Here is a 13,627-nt window from a genome sequence, read left to right as displayed (position 1 = left end):
CCCGGGCGCCGTCACAGGCACTCGCAGCCCGCGGCGCAGCAGCCCGGCCGGCACACGCACACGCGCACCGCACACCCGCGCCCCGCGCGGACCCCGGCTCGGGGCGGCGGTGGCGGGGGGCGCGTGGGCCGGCGCGGGGCAGGGCCGCGGGGTCCCCGAGGGCGGCGCACGGGCGGGGAGGGCGCGCGGGGCCCGGCGTGGTCCGCACCCATTCTCCAGGCGGGGGCGCGGGGCCCAGGGGTGGGGCGCGGGACCCAGGGGTGGGGCGCGGGACGGGGCCCCAGAGGTGGAGGGCGCGGGGCGGGGAACGGGGCGAGGGGCGCGGGAGGCCGAGGGTGCGGGCCCCTCCTGCGCGCGGCGTTGAGCGCGGCCTGTCCCGCAGGTCTGGGCGTTGGTTGCTGGTGTCCTGCTGGCGCTGTCGCCGGGCCGGGCGGGGGGCGCCCCGAAGGCGGGCCGGCGGCCAGCACGGGCGCGGGGCTGCGCGGACCGGCCCGAGGAGCTCCTGGAACAGCTGTACGGGCGACTGGCGGCCGGCGTGCTCGGCGCCTTCCACCACACGCTGCAGCTGGGCCCGCGCGAGCAGGCGCGCAACGCCAGCTGCCCGGCCGGGGGCAGGCCCGCCGACCGCAGCTTCCGGCCGCCCACCAACCTGCGCAGCGTGTCGCCCTGGGCCTACAGGTGAGCGGGGCGCCGGAAGGGCGGGGGGCGCCAGGGGCCCGGACCCGGAGCAGGCCTTCTCGCAGAAGCCCTGCACCTTCCTCCGAGGGGACCGCGTCCTCTGGGGAACTCGTTCTGCCAGACGCCCCAGGGTTTCTTGAGCACCTGCTCTTTGCCAGGTACGTGGTTAAGTGGAATCCACGGGGGACCGAGCCGGGTGGGCTTTTGTTACAGGGCTTTGCACCGGCGGCCCGTGCGGGTCTTGCAGATGTTTTCCGGGTGCCTGTGCCCTTCCAGAGACAGCTGGACACTGGGTCTCAGTAATGCATCTTCTGAGTCTTCTAGCCCGTGGCCGATGGGAGGGGCGGTGGGGGTCACCAGAGAGTAACCGAGGCGGGAAGAGAGTGGAGCTGAGCATGTCGTGGTTGGCGGGGTGACGGAGCGCGCGGCGCCGGGCACTTTGGAGGCTGGGAATCTTTCCGTGGTTTCTCAAGAGGTCGGTCATCTTGGAGGAAAGGAGCAGCGTGCAGACAGGGCCAGTGTGGCTGGAGTGTCCTCAGCACACTTGTGACTGTCCCCTTCTTTCCCCGCCAGCCCCGTGTCAAGGAGCTGATAGTCAGACTGCAGAAGGTGGGAGCCTTCGCTCCGAAGCCTCGAGAAAGGGAAGGTGTGACTCGGAGGAAAGGAGAGTGAGGGACCCAGGCCTGTGTGTATGTGTGCTTGTGCGGGTGTGCATGTGTGTGGTGGGAGCACAGGCCTGGGTTTGACTTTTGCAGGGTTGCAAAGTTGACATTTATCCTTGAGGGTATTTTTCAATCAAGGAAGCTGTCCTTGAGCAGGGTAAACTGGAAGAGAACAGGGACACTCGAACTGGGGTGTAGAGGAGGTGAGGGCAGGACCAATTTCAGCAGCGTTGCTTCAGGAAGTGAAACTGACTGGATTGAGTGGGGGATGGTTATTGCGGGAGGTAGGGGCTCAGGAGCAGACATCCACACTGGGGTTTGTGTGCAGGAAACCCATAAAGAGCCTTAGGCTGCTTCCCTGGTCTCTGCCCCCACCTTCCCGCCTCCCCTTGCTCCCCTTTTCTGCTCATTCTGATGCTCTTGGGACTCATCCTGGCGTTGGTCTCTCCCTTCCCTTCTCCTCCCATCATGCCCAGGGCCCCAGAGGGTGGGCTCTTATCTGGCCCCTCTTCCTGTAGTCTCCTGTACACCCTTTGTGTGCCATGTGTCATCGTGGACAACACACTCCTCTCTGCAGGCGGGTAGCTGCTTCCCAGGCCAGCTGACGCCCAGGGACCATGGGACCATGAGGGCCATGTTTGCCATGCATCTGTCTTGCAGTGTCTTCTAGCAGCAGCACGAGGAACAGCTTGTTTGCGAGGAGATGAGTTTTCAGAGCTGGGCCTGCTGGTTCTCATCCCTGAGACAGGGGTGGGGGCATGAGGGTGTGTATGTGGAGACCAAGGCCCTGTCTCCCCAGGGAGTCCCCGGCACAGAGAGGGAGGCCTCGGAGGGGAGAGATGATTGTTGAGAACAGCAGCCAGTGTCCCGGGTGCTGCCAAGGAGCAGGAGTTACACCTGCGTGGTTTTCACCGTCTCGGCTGGTGAGAGTGCATCTCCTGGGCACATGGCAGCCGGCCCCACCCTCTGCAGGGGGTTGGCTTCTGGGCGGAGCCTGGGCTGCCGGTGGCTGGCTGCTGGGGGACCCCTCTCTGCCCCGACCTTGGATCACCTCCCAACCTCCTGAGTTTCTGGGAAGATTAGAAAAAGTCATGCACGTGGCAGCCAGGAACCTATTCTAAGCTGTGGATGGCGGGGTGGCTTCTTAGGTATCCTTGCCCTGCAGGTCTTGAGCAGAATAGTGGCCTTACCTGTGTGGAGTCAGCTCAGACTCAGAGTGGTGTTTAAGGCTAGAACAAAGGGAACTGGATGAAGCCACTACTTGCCAGACCAGAAAGGCACAGAAAGGACCACTTGATGTGAATAAGGTAGGCTTTGAAATAGAAACTTGGACTATAAGGTAGCTTTCAGTGTCTTTAAGGGAGAGACAGGTCGTTTGATAAATGGTGTTGGGACTGGGTAACCAGCTTGGAAAAGATGCAATTGGATCTCACCCCTGTATGAAAATGAGTTCCAGATGACTCAAAGACTTAAGTGTGAAGAATAAAACCACAAAAACACATAAAGAGCGGTCAGTTATATTCATACTCTTGAGTGGAGAAGGCCTGTTTAGTTGTTTCCAGACCCCCAATGGGCTTCCCTGGTTGCTAGGTAATGGTGAATCTGCCAGCCAGTACCGGAGACCTGGCTTCCATCCTTGGGTCTGCAAGATCCCCTGAAGGAGGGAATGGCAACCCTGTTCAGTATTCTTGGCTGGAGAATCCCACGAACAGAGGAGCCTGTTGGGCTGCAGTCCACAGAGTGGCAAAGAGTTGGACATGACTGAGCAACAAAGGACATACACAAGAGACCCCCAAAGTCACAAAAGAGGAGATCGATACATTTAATTGCATAATTATATGCCATTTCTTCTTGGCAAAATTGAAAAAAAAATACAGCGGCAAACTGGAAGAAAATATAGTACAAAATCCATGTGACAAAGAGCTTGTTTTATAAAGAGTGCTTACAAATCAAGAAAAAGATGTGGTGAAAGGATGACAGAGGCCATGGACTGTCCTAGACAGGCCTTGCTTTCAGGTGTAGTGTTGTCCCAGGAGACCGTTCCTGGTGGGGCATTCATCAGGTGGGGCTGCAGGTGTGTGAGGGGAGAGGGTCTCCCAACCCAGTGTCGGTGTGACTGGTCCAGCTGCCATGGAAGAGAGTTGGGGAGTAACGATGATAGTTTTAAATCCCTACCCTGTCCTTCCATGATTTCCTCTCCCCATTGGCAACCAGCCACTAGTTTGCTCTCTATCTGTTTCTGTTTTGTTTCATTGCTTTTTTTCTGTTTTTTTAAGATGCCACATACAAAAGGGTAACAGTGTTTGTCTTTTTCTGAATAATACCCTCCAGATCTGTCCACAATTCTGCAAGTGGCAAAATTTCATTCTTTTTCTGTGGCTAATATTCCCTTAGGGCTTCCCTGGTGGCTCAGAGGTTAAAGCGTCTGCCTCCAATGCGGGAGACCCGGGTTCGATCCCTGGGATGGGAAGATCCCCTGGAGAAGGAAATGGTAACCCACTCCAGTATTCTTTCCTGGAGAATCCCATGGACGGAGAAGCCTGGTAGGCTACAGTGCACCGGGTTGCAAAGAGTCGCACACGATTGAGCGACTTCACCTTCGCTTTCAATATTCCCTTACATATATTTACCGTGTCTTTATCCATTTGCTTGTTGATGGACACCTGGGTTGCTTCCAAGTCTTGGCTATTGTAAACAATGTTGCTATGAATTTTGGGGCACATGTATCTTTTTTCATTTTTTCTGGATTTATATCCAGGAGTGGAATTGCTGGATCATATGGTGTAACAGTTCTAGTTTTTTAAAAATAATTTATTTATTTTTGGCTGTGCTGGGCCTCCGTTGCTGTGCAGGCTTTTTTCTGTAGTTGTAGCGAACATGGGCTACTCTCTAGTTTCAGTTTGCACTGAAACACAGGTTTCTCATTGTGGTGACTTCTCTTGTTGCAGAGTACAGGCTCTAGGGCACGTGGGCTTCAGTGATTGCGGCTCCCCAGGCTCTAGAACATAGGCTCAGTTGCTGTGGTGCATGGGCTCAGTGGTTGTGAGGCATACGGGACTTCCCTGGACCAGGGATCAAACTAGTGTCTCTTGTTTGACACCAGTTTACCACCATTGTTTACCACTGAGCCAACAGTGAAGCCTTACTGGTTTTTTGAGGAACGTGCACAATTTTCCATAGAGGATGCACCAATTTACAGTCCCACCTATAGTATACAAGGGTTCCTTTTTCTCCACATCCTCACCACCATTTGATTTTTGTGATCTTTTTGATGATAGCCATTCTAACAGGTATGAGGTGATAGCTCTTTGTGGTTTTGATTTGCATTTCCCTGATTAGCAGTGTTGAGTATCTTTTTATGTGCTTGTTGGTCATCTATATATCTTCTTTGGAAAAACGTATATTCAAGTCTTCTGCCCTTTAAAAAAATTTTTTATATTGAGTTATATGAGTTGTTTGTATATTTTTGATAGTAACTCTTTATTGGTTTTAACAGTTGCAGATATCTTCTATTCAGTAGATTGACTTTTCACTTTGTCATTAGTTTTCTTTGCTGTGCAAAAGCTTATAAATTTATTTATTTTTGCTTTCATTTCCTTTGTCTTAAGAAAAGAATTGAAAAAATATCACTATGATTTATGTCAGTGTTCTGCCTGACCTTTTGTTGTGAATGTATAGAAATGCAGTGGATTTCTCTATATTAATTTTGTTGTCTACAAGTTTACTGAATTCATTTATGAGCTGTAGCAGTTTTCTGGTGGCATCTTTAGGATTTTCTATGTATAGTATCATGTCATCTGCAAACAGTGACAGTTTTTCTTCCTTTCCAATTTGGATCCCTTTTTATTTCTTTTTCTTCTGATTGCTGTGGCTAGGACTTCCAATAGTATGTTGAATAAAAGTAGTGAGAGTGGGCATTCTTGTTTTCTTTCTTTCTGTCTTGAATTTTACTTTTCCACATTTTTTAGAAAATCAACTCTCTGTTTTAGAGGTGAGAGTTTTATTTATTTTATTTTATTTTTTAATTGAACTATAGTTAGTTTACAATGTAGTGCTCCAGGTATACCGTAAAATGATTCAGGTGTGTGTGTGTGTGTTTGTGTACACACACACATATATCCTCCCACTTTCCCCCTGGTAACCATAGGTTGTTTTCTACATCTGTGACTCTGTTTTGTAAATAAGTTCATTTTACATTTTTATAGATTTCCCCATATACGGGGTACCATATATTTGTCTCTCTCTGTCTTACTTCACTCAGTATGATAATCTCTAGGTTCATCCATGTTGCTGCAAATAGCTTTATTTCATTCTCTTTTATGGTTGAGTAATATTCCATTGTATATATGTACCACATCTTTACCCGTTCATCTGCTGATGGACATTTAGGTTGCTTTCATGTTTTAGCTATTGTAAATAGTGCTGCAGTGAACACTGGGGTGCGTGCATTATTTCAAGTTATGTGTTTTGACAGGACATATGCCCAGGAGTGGGATTGCAGCATCAGATGTTAGCTATTTCCTGCATACTGCTTTCCATAGTGGCTGCACCAGTTTGCATTCCCTCCAGCAGTGTAGGAGTGTTCCCTTCTCTCCACGTCTTCTCTAGCGTTTATTGTTGGTTGACTTTTTTTATTGATGGCTGTTCTCATGAGCGTGAGGTGGTACCTCATTGTAGTTTTGATTTGCATTTCTCTAAAAAGTAGTGATGTTGAGCATTTTTTAATTTGCCCATCTGTATGTCTTCTTTGGAGAAATGTCCATTTAGATCTTCTGCTCATTTTTTTTTTTCTTTTTTGATATTGAGCTGCCTGAACTGTTTGTGTATTTTGAAGGTAGAATCCCTGATTGGTCACATCATTTGCAAATATTTTCTCCCATTCAATGGGTTGTCTTTTCATTTTGTTTATGGTTTCCTTTGCTGTGCAAAAGCTTTTAAAGTTTAATTTGGTCCCATTTATTTGTTTTTGTTTTAATGTCCACTGCTCTAGGAGGTGGATTCAAAAAGATCTTGCTGCAGTTTATGTCAAAGAGTGTTCTGCCTAAGTTTTTCTCTTAAGAATTTTATAGTATCCAGCCTTACATTTAGGTCTTTAGTCCATTTTGAGCTTATTTTTGTGTATGAGGTTAGAGAATGTTCTGATTTCATTCTTTTATATGCAGCTGTCCAGTTTTCCCAGCACTTACTGAAGAGACTATCATTTTATCATTGTTTATTCTTGCCTCCTTTGTTGTAGATTAGTTGATCATAAGTATGTGGGTTTATTTCTGGGCTTTCTATCCTGTCTTAGCTAATATGTCTTTTTTTTGTGCCAGCACCATACTTTTTTGACTTCTGTAGCTTTGTAGTATAGTCTGAAGTCAGGGAGTATGATTCTTCCAGCTCCGTTTTTCTCAGTATATGTGGAGGTATGTTCCCTCTATACCCAGGAATGGAGAGTTGGGTTTTTTTTTTTTTAATCATAAGTGGATTTTGAATTTTATCCAAAGCTTTTTCCTGCATCTATTGAAATGATCATATCGTTTTTATTCTTCAGTTGGTCAGTATGGTGTATCACACTGATTGATTTATTGATACTGGAAAAATCCTTGCATCCCTGGGATAAATCCTACTTGATCATGGTGTATGGTCCTTTTAGTGTATTATTGGAATCAGTGTGGTAATTGGAATCAGTGAGGATTTTTGCATGTGTTCATCAAGTGATATTGACCTGTAATTTTCTTTTTTGTATGATATCCTTGTCTAGTTTTGGTATCAAGGTGATTCTGGCATTGTAGAATGAGTTCAGATGCATTCTTCCTTCTGTTTTTTTTTTTTTTTTTTTTAAATAGTCTTCAGAATGATCAACTCTTCTGTAAATGTTTGCTGGAATTCACCCATGAAGCCATCCGGTTCTGCACTTTTGTTTGTTGGGTGTTTTTTAAAGTTATTGATTCAATTTGATTACTGGTAATTGGTCTGTTCATATTTTCTGTTTCTTCCTTGTTAAGTCTTGGGAGATTGTACATTTCTAGGAATTTGTCCATTTCTTCTAGTTTTGCTATTTTATTGATATATAGTTGTTTGTAATAGTCTTTTATGATCATTTGTATTTCTGTGGTATCAATTGTAACTTTTTCTTTTTCATTTTTGGTTTGAACCAAAATCTCTGTAGATGACTCTGGATAAAGACTTATCAACTTTATCTTTTCAAAGAACCAACTCTTAGTTTTATTGATCTTTTTATTTTCTTATTTTCTTGTCTCAATGTCATTTATTTCTGCTCTGATTTTATCTTTCCTTCTACTAACTTTGGGTTTTGTTCTTACTTTTTCTAGTTCATTTAAGTGCAAGGTTAGGTTGTTTGAGATTTTTCTTGTTTCTTGAGTGTGTGTCACTATAAACTTCCCTCCTAAAACTGTTTTTTATTTAATTAAAAAAAAGTATTTATTGAAATAGTCTTCATACTTTCTGTTCAAATGCCCTTAGGTATTTTTTTTTAATTTAATATTTATTTTTTTTATTTTTGGCTGTGCTGGCCTTTTGTTGCTACCTGAAGGCTTTCTCCAGCTGTCAGCTGCAGCAAGCAGGGACTGCTCTCTGGTTGTGGTGTGAGGGCTTCTCATTGCAGTGGCGTCTCTTGTTGTGGATCATAGGCACGTGGGCTTCAAGAGTTGCAGTTCTGGGCTCATTAATTGTGGCACATGAGCTCAGATGCCCCAAGGCATGTGGGATCTTCTTGGACCAGGAATTGAACCAGTGTCCCTTGCATTGCAAGGCAGATTCTTAACCAGTTGGACTACCAGAGAAGCTCCTTTTTTCATTTTTAATTGAAGTGTAGTTTTGATTACAATGCTGTGTTGGCTTCTGGTGTATAGCAGAGTGATTCAGATATACATGTATAACACATTTGAACCACATGAAAAATCAGATTTCTGCTCTAAGTGACCCATTCCCTAGTCTTGACAATCTTAAAAAAAACTGATGTGGGAGGCTCATGGCTAAAATATTTACTTTTAATTCCACTAATGTTATTAACTATACCATTTGTATTTTGCTTGTTTCACAAGATTATTATTTCTTGTATTGCCAAGTATATGACTGAGCCTTCAACAGAAATGATGACTAGACTTGAAGTAGTTGATCAAATGTATAGTTCAATATATGATCAACGATTGTAATAGTGTAACTCTAGAAAGCAATGGCAACCCACTCCAGTGCTCTTGCCTGGAATATCCCATGGACAGAGGCGCCTGGTAGGCTGCAGTCCATGGAGTCGCGAAGAGTCGGACACAACTGAGCATCTTCACTTTCACTTTTCACTTTCATGCATTGGGGAAGGAAATGGCAACCCACTCCAGTGTTCTTACCTGGAGAATCTCAGGGACGGGGGAGCCTCGTGGGCTTCCGTCTATGGGGTCACACAGAGTTGGACAAGACTGAAGCGACTTAGCAGCAGTGTGTGTGTATATGTATATATTTTCATGTTCTTCTCCATTGTGTTTTATTATGGATATTGAATATAGTTCCTGTGCTGTAGTGTAGAGCCATGTTTTTATACATTTTATATGCTGTAGTGTGTATCTACTAATGCCAAACTCCTAACCTGTCCTCCCCCTTTCTCTTTTGTTAACTGCAGGTTTATTTTCTGTGTCTGGGAGTCTTTCTGTTTTGTAAATAAATTCATTTGTGTGACATTTTGGATTCCACATTTTAGTGGTATCATATGGTATTTGTTTTTCTGTCTGACTTGACTTAGTATGATTGCCTCTTGGTCCATTCATGTTGCTGCAAACGACATTATTTCATTGTTTTTCGTGGCTGAGTAGTATTCCATTGTACATATGTACCACATCTTCTTTATCCACTCCTCTCTTGATGGACATCTGTGTTGCTTCCATGTCCTGGCTGTTACAAATAGTGCTGCAGTGAGCATTGGGGTGCATGTATCTTTTAGAATTGGAGTTTTTGTCTTTTCCAGATAAATGCCCAGGAGTGCGATTGCTGGGTCATATGATAGCTCTATTTTTTAGTGTTTTAAGGAACCTCCATACTGTTCTCCACAGTGGCTGCACCAGTTTACATTCCCACCAACAGTGTAGGAGGGTTCCATTTTTTCCACATCCTCCCTAGCATTTGTTATTCATAGGCTTTTTAATAATGTCCATTCTGACTGGTCTGAGTGGTTTTGATTTCATTTCTCTAGTAATCAGTATTGAGCATCTCTTATGTACCTTTTGGCCTTCTGTATATCTTTTTTGGGAAAATGCCTTTTTAAGGTGTTCTGCCCACTTTTTAAATTGGGTATTTTGGTTTTCTGTTATTGAGTTGTATGAGCTGTTTGTGTGTTTTGAAAAGCTTTTTAAAATGAAAAAGGATTTTAAAAGTAAAATCTTGTAAGTTTGATTAGGTCCCATTTATTTATTTTTGCTTTTATTTCTGTTGCCTTGGCGGACCAACCTAAGAACACATTGGCAAGATTTATGTCAGATAATGTTTTGCCTGTATTCTCTTCTTAGAGTTTTGTGGTGTCCTGTCTTATTTTTTCAGAACTGTTTTTGCTGCATCCCATCAATTTTGAATCATTGGCCTTTTGTTTTCATTTGTATCTGGGTATTTTTAAATTTCTTCTCCTTTGTTGTTTTTTGGTCGCACTGCATGGCATGTGGGATCTTGGTTCCCTGACCAGGGATTGAACTCATGTCCCCTGCATTGGCAGGTGGATTCTTAACCACTGGACCACCAGGGAAGTCCCACCTTGAAATCTTTATTAAGTAGACTGCCTGCCTCCATTTCACCTAGTGCTTCTGGGTTCTTAACTTGTTCCTTGCCTTGGAACATGTTCCTCTGTTGCCTCGTTTTGCCTAGTTAGCTGTTTTTATTTCCATGTATCTGGTGGGTTGGTTGTGTGTCCTGACCTTGGAGAAGTGGCCTCTTGTAGCACACAGGTCCCCTCTGGTCACCAGAGCTGTATGTTGTAGTAAACCCTATGTGGGCTGCCTGTGTCTTTCTGTTGTGGTGGGCTGACCGCCATGGGTAGTCTGGGAGGCGTTTTGTGGCCCTGGTACAGTTGGCTCTGGTACTTGGCCTTGTCTTGTGTGGAGGCTGCTGGCCACTGTGGGCTGGTCACAAGGAGAATGGCTACAGGGCCTGGGGGTCCCAGGGACAGTGCTGGCCCATGGCGGGGTTAGCGGGGAGCAATTCCAGGGTGGGCTGCTCTGGGGCCAGTGTTTCTGGATCTTGTGTCAGCTGCTGGGGGACGGGGCTGGGATCTTAACACAGCTGCTGCAGGTTGCAGGGTGTCCCAGAGCCAGTGCCGGCCTGCTGATGAGTGATGTTGGATCCTGGGGGACTTGCTGAGGGGTCCAAGATGTGTAGAGCTCCTGGTGGCTTGGGGGTGGAGGGGGGACTGGAGCCTGGGGTGGGGCCTGGGGCAAGTGCTGGCTTAGTGATGGGTGGAGCCAGGTCCCAGATCAATGGTGCCAGGCCTTAGGGACCTGGGCTGGTGCCAGCCTGCGTGGGGCAGCTGGCTGAGGGGCCCAGGCATCTCAGGGCTGGCATTGGGTGGGCTGTGTCCTGCCACAGCAGACCTTGGGCCTTCCGTGGTCCTGGGGCTGGCGGGGGCCCAGGGTTCGGGGGGCTGGGTCCTGGGCTCCTTCGCTGCCAGGCCCTAGGACCCTAGAGCTGGTGTCAGCCCACTGGTGACTGGCACTGTCCTGAGGGCATGGCCAGGTCCAGGGGTTCTGGGCTTGGTTGCCGGCTCACTGGTGAGTCTAGGGGGGCTGTGGACCCAGGGTCTTAGGGCAGCCCATCTGCTGGTAGGTGGGGATGCGTTTCTGCTTGAGGAGTCCTGGTACTGGCGCCTCAGGCGGTGGCCAGGGCAGGGCCAGGTGACACACTGGAGGGGATCCACGATGGCGTGTGCCAGCACCATTGTCCACATGGTGGAAGGAGCTCCAAGGAATGGCCATGCCTGTGACTGTGGCCCCCAGGAGCTTCAGTCTCCAGCATCCTGGGAGACTCACCAGGATCAGCTGGGGGGCTGACCCGGGCTTCTCTCAGATTACTGCTCCTGCCCCGGGCCCTCAGGGATAGCCTAATGTAAGCCCTACTGGCCTTTAAAGCCAAACATTTCAGGCGCGCATCTTCCTGGCACAGGATCCCCAGGCTGGGGAGCCCGGAATGGGCTCAGACCTCTTGTTCCTTGAGTGGGGGAGCCTCTGCAATGTAGTTGTCCCCCCGTTTGTGGGTTGCTCACCCCCTGCTCCCAAGGGGTATGGCTCTGCTGTGACTCAGCCCTTCCGGCTTGTGTCACCGTGGTTCCTTCTTTACATCTTTAGTTGTAGAAGGTCTTCCCTGGTAGGTTCTGGTCTGTGTTATCAATAGCTGCTCTGTAAGCATTTGTCATTTTGGTGTGCCTGTGAGAGGACGTGAGCTTGGGGTCTTCCTGCTCCACCATCACGGCCAAGCTCCTGAAAAAAGCTGGAGTGGGGCAGTGGTGGGCAAAGCATCTGAACCTTTTCCATATTAGCATGTGGTTGGTTTAACAGTGTTGAGTTAGTCTGTGTACAGAGTGATTCACTTATATATGTATATACATTTATCAGTTCTTTCTCAGATTCTTTTCCTATTTAGGCTCTTACAGAGTACTGAGTAGGGTTCCCTGTATCGTACAGTAGGTCCTGGGTCCTTGTTGCCCATTTTACATGTAGTAGCATGTACACATCAACCTCAATTTCCCAATTTGTCCCCCTACCCTTTCCCTCTGGTAACCATAAGTTTGTTTTCTACATCCATGACTCTACTTTTGTTTTGTAAATAAGTTCATTTCTACCTTTTTTGTTTAAGATTCCACATATAAGTGATATCATATTTGTCTTTCTCTGTCTGACTTCACTCAATATGGCAATCTCTAGATCCATCCATGTTGCTGTAAATGGCATTATTTATTCTTTCTTTCTGACTGAGTAATATTCCATTGTATATATGTGCCACGTCACCTTTATCCATTCATCTGTTGATGGAAATCTGGGTTACTCCTATGTCCTGGCTGTTGTAAATAGTGCCGCTATGAACACTGGGGTGCATGTATCCTTTTGAATTATGTTTTTCTCCAGATATGTGCCCAGGAGTGGGATTGCTGAGTCATATGGTAGGTCTGTTTTTAGTTTTTTAAGGAATCTCCATACTGTTCACCACAGTGGCTGCACCAGTTTACATTCCCACAAACAGTATAGGAGGGTTCCCTCCTCTTCACACCCTCTCCAGCATTTATTATTTGCAGGTTTTTTTGATGATGACCATTCTGACCAGTATGAGATCTCATTGAAGTTTTAACTTGCATTTTGTTAATAATTAGTTATTATTAGAAAATAATTCCTGATGCTCCTGAAGCTGGGAAAGATTGAAGGCGGGAGGAGAAGGGGATGACAGAGGATGAGATGGTTGGATAGCGTTTCCAACTCGATGGACATGAGCTTGAGCAAGCTCCGGGCGTTGATGATGGACAGGGAAGCCTGGCGTGCTGCAGTCCACGGGGTCACAAAGAGTCGGACATGACGAGCGACTGAACTGAATTGAATAATTAGTGATGTTGAGCATTTTTAAATGTGCTTTTTAACCTGCCTGTATGTTTTCTTTGGAGAAATGTCTGTGTAGATCAGCTTATTTTTTGGTTGGATTGTTCGTTTTTTTGATATTGAGCTATCTATTGTTCAGTCACCAAGTTACGTGTCCGACTCTTTGCAACCCCATAAACTACAGCACACCAGACTTCCCTGTGCCTCACCATCTCCTGGAGTTTGCTGAAATTCATGTCCATTGAATCAGTGATCCCATCCAACCATCTCATCCTCTATCGCCCTCCTCCTCCTGCCCTCAATCTTTCCCAGCATCAGGGTCTTTTCCAATGAGTCAGCTTTTTGCATCAGGTGGCCAAAGTATTGGAGCTTCAGCATCAGCCCTTGCAAAGAGTATTCAGGGTTGATTTCCTTTAAGACTGACTTGTTTGATCTCCTCGATTCCAAGGAATGCTCAAGAATCTTTTCCAGCACCACAGTTCGAAATAATCATTTCTTCAGTGCTTTGCTGTCTTTATTGTCTAGCTCTAACATCCATACATGACCACTGGAAAAACCATAGCTTTGACTATATGGACCTTTGTTGGCGAAGTGATGTTTCTGCTTTTTAACACAGTGTCTATGTTTCTCATAGCTTTCCTGCTGAGAAGCAATCGTCTTGTAACTTCAGGGCTGCTGTCTGAAATAATCTTAGGTCTGCAGTGATTTTAGAGCCCAAGCAGAGGAAAT

Source organism: Capricornis sumatraensis, chromosome 12 (assembly GCF_032405125.1).
Source record: "Capricornis sumatraensis isolate serow.1 chromosome 12, serow.2, whole genome shotgun sequence".
Classification (NCBI taxonomy): domain Eukaryota; kingdom Metazoa; phylum Chordata; class Mammalia; order Artiodactyla; family Bovidae; genus Capricornis; species Capricornis sumatraensis.
This window is presented reverse-complemented; position numbering follows the sequence as displayed.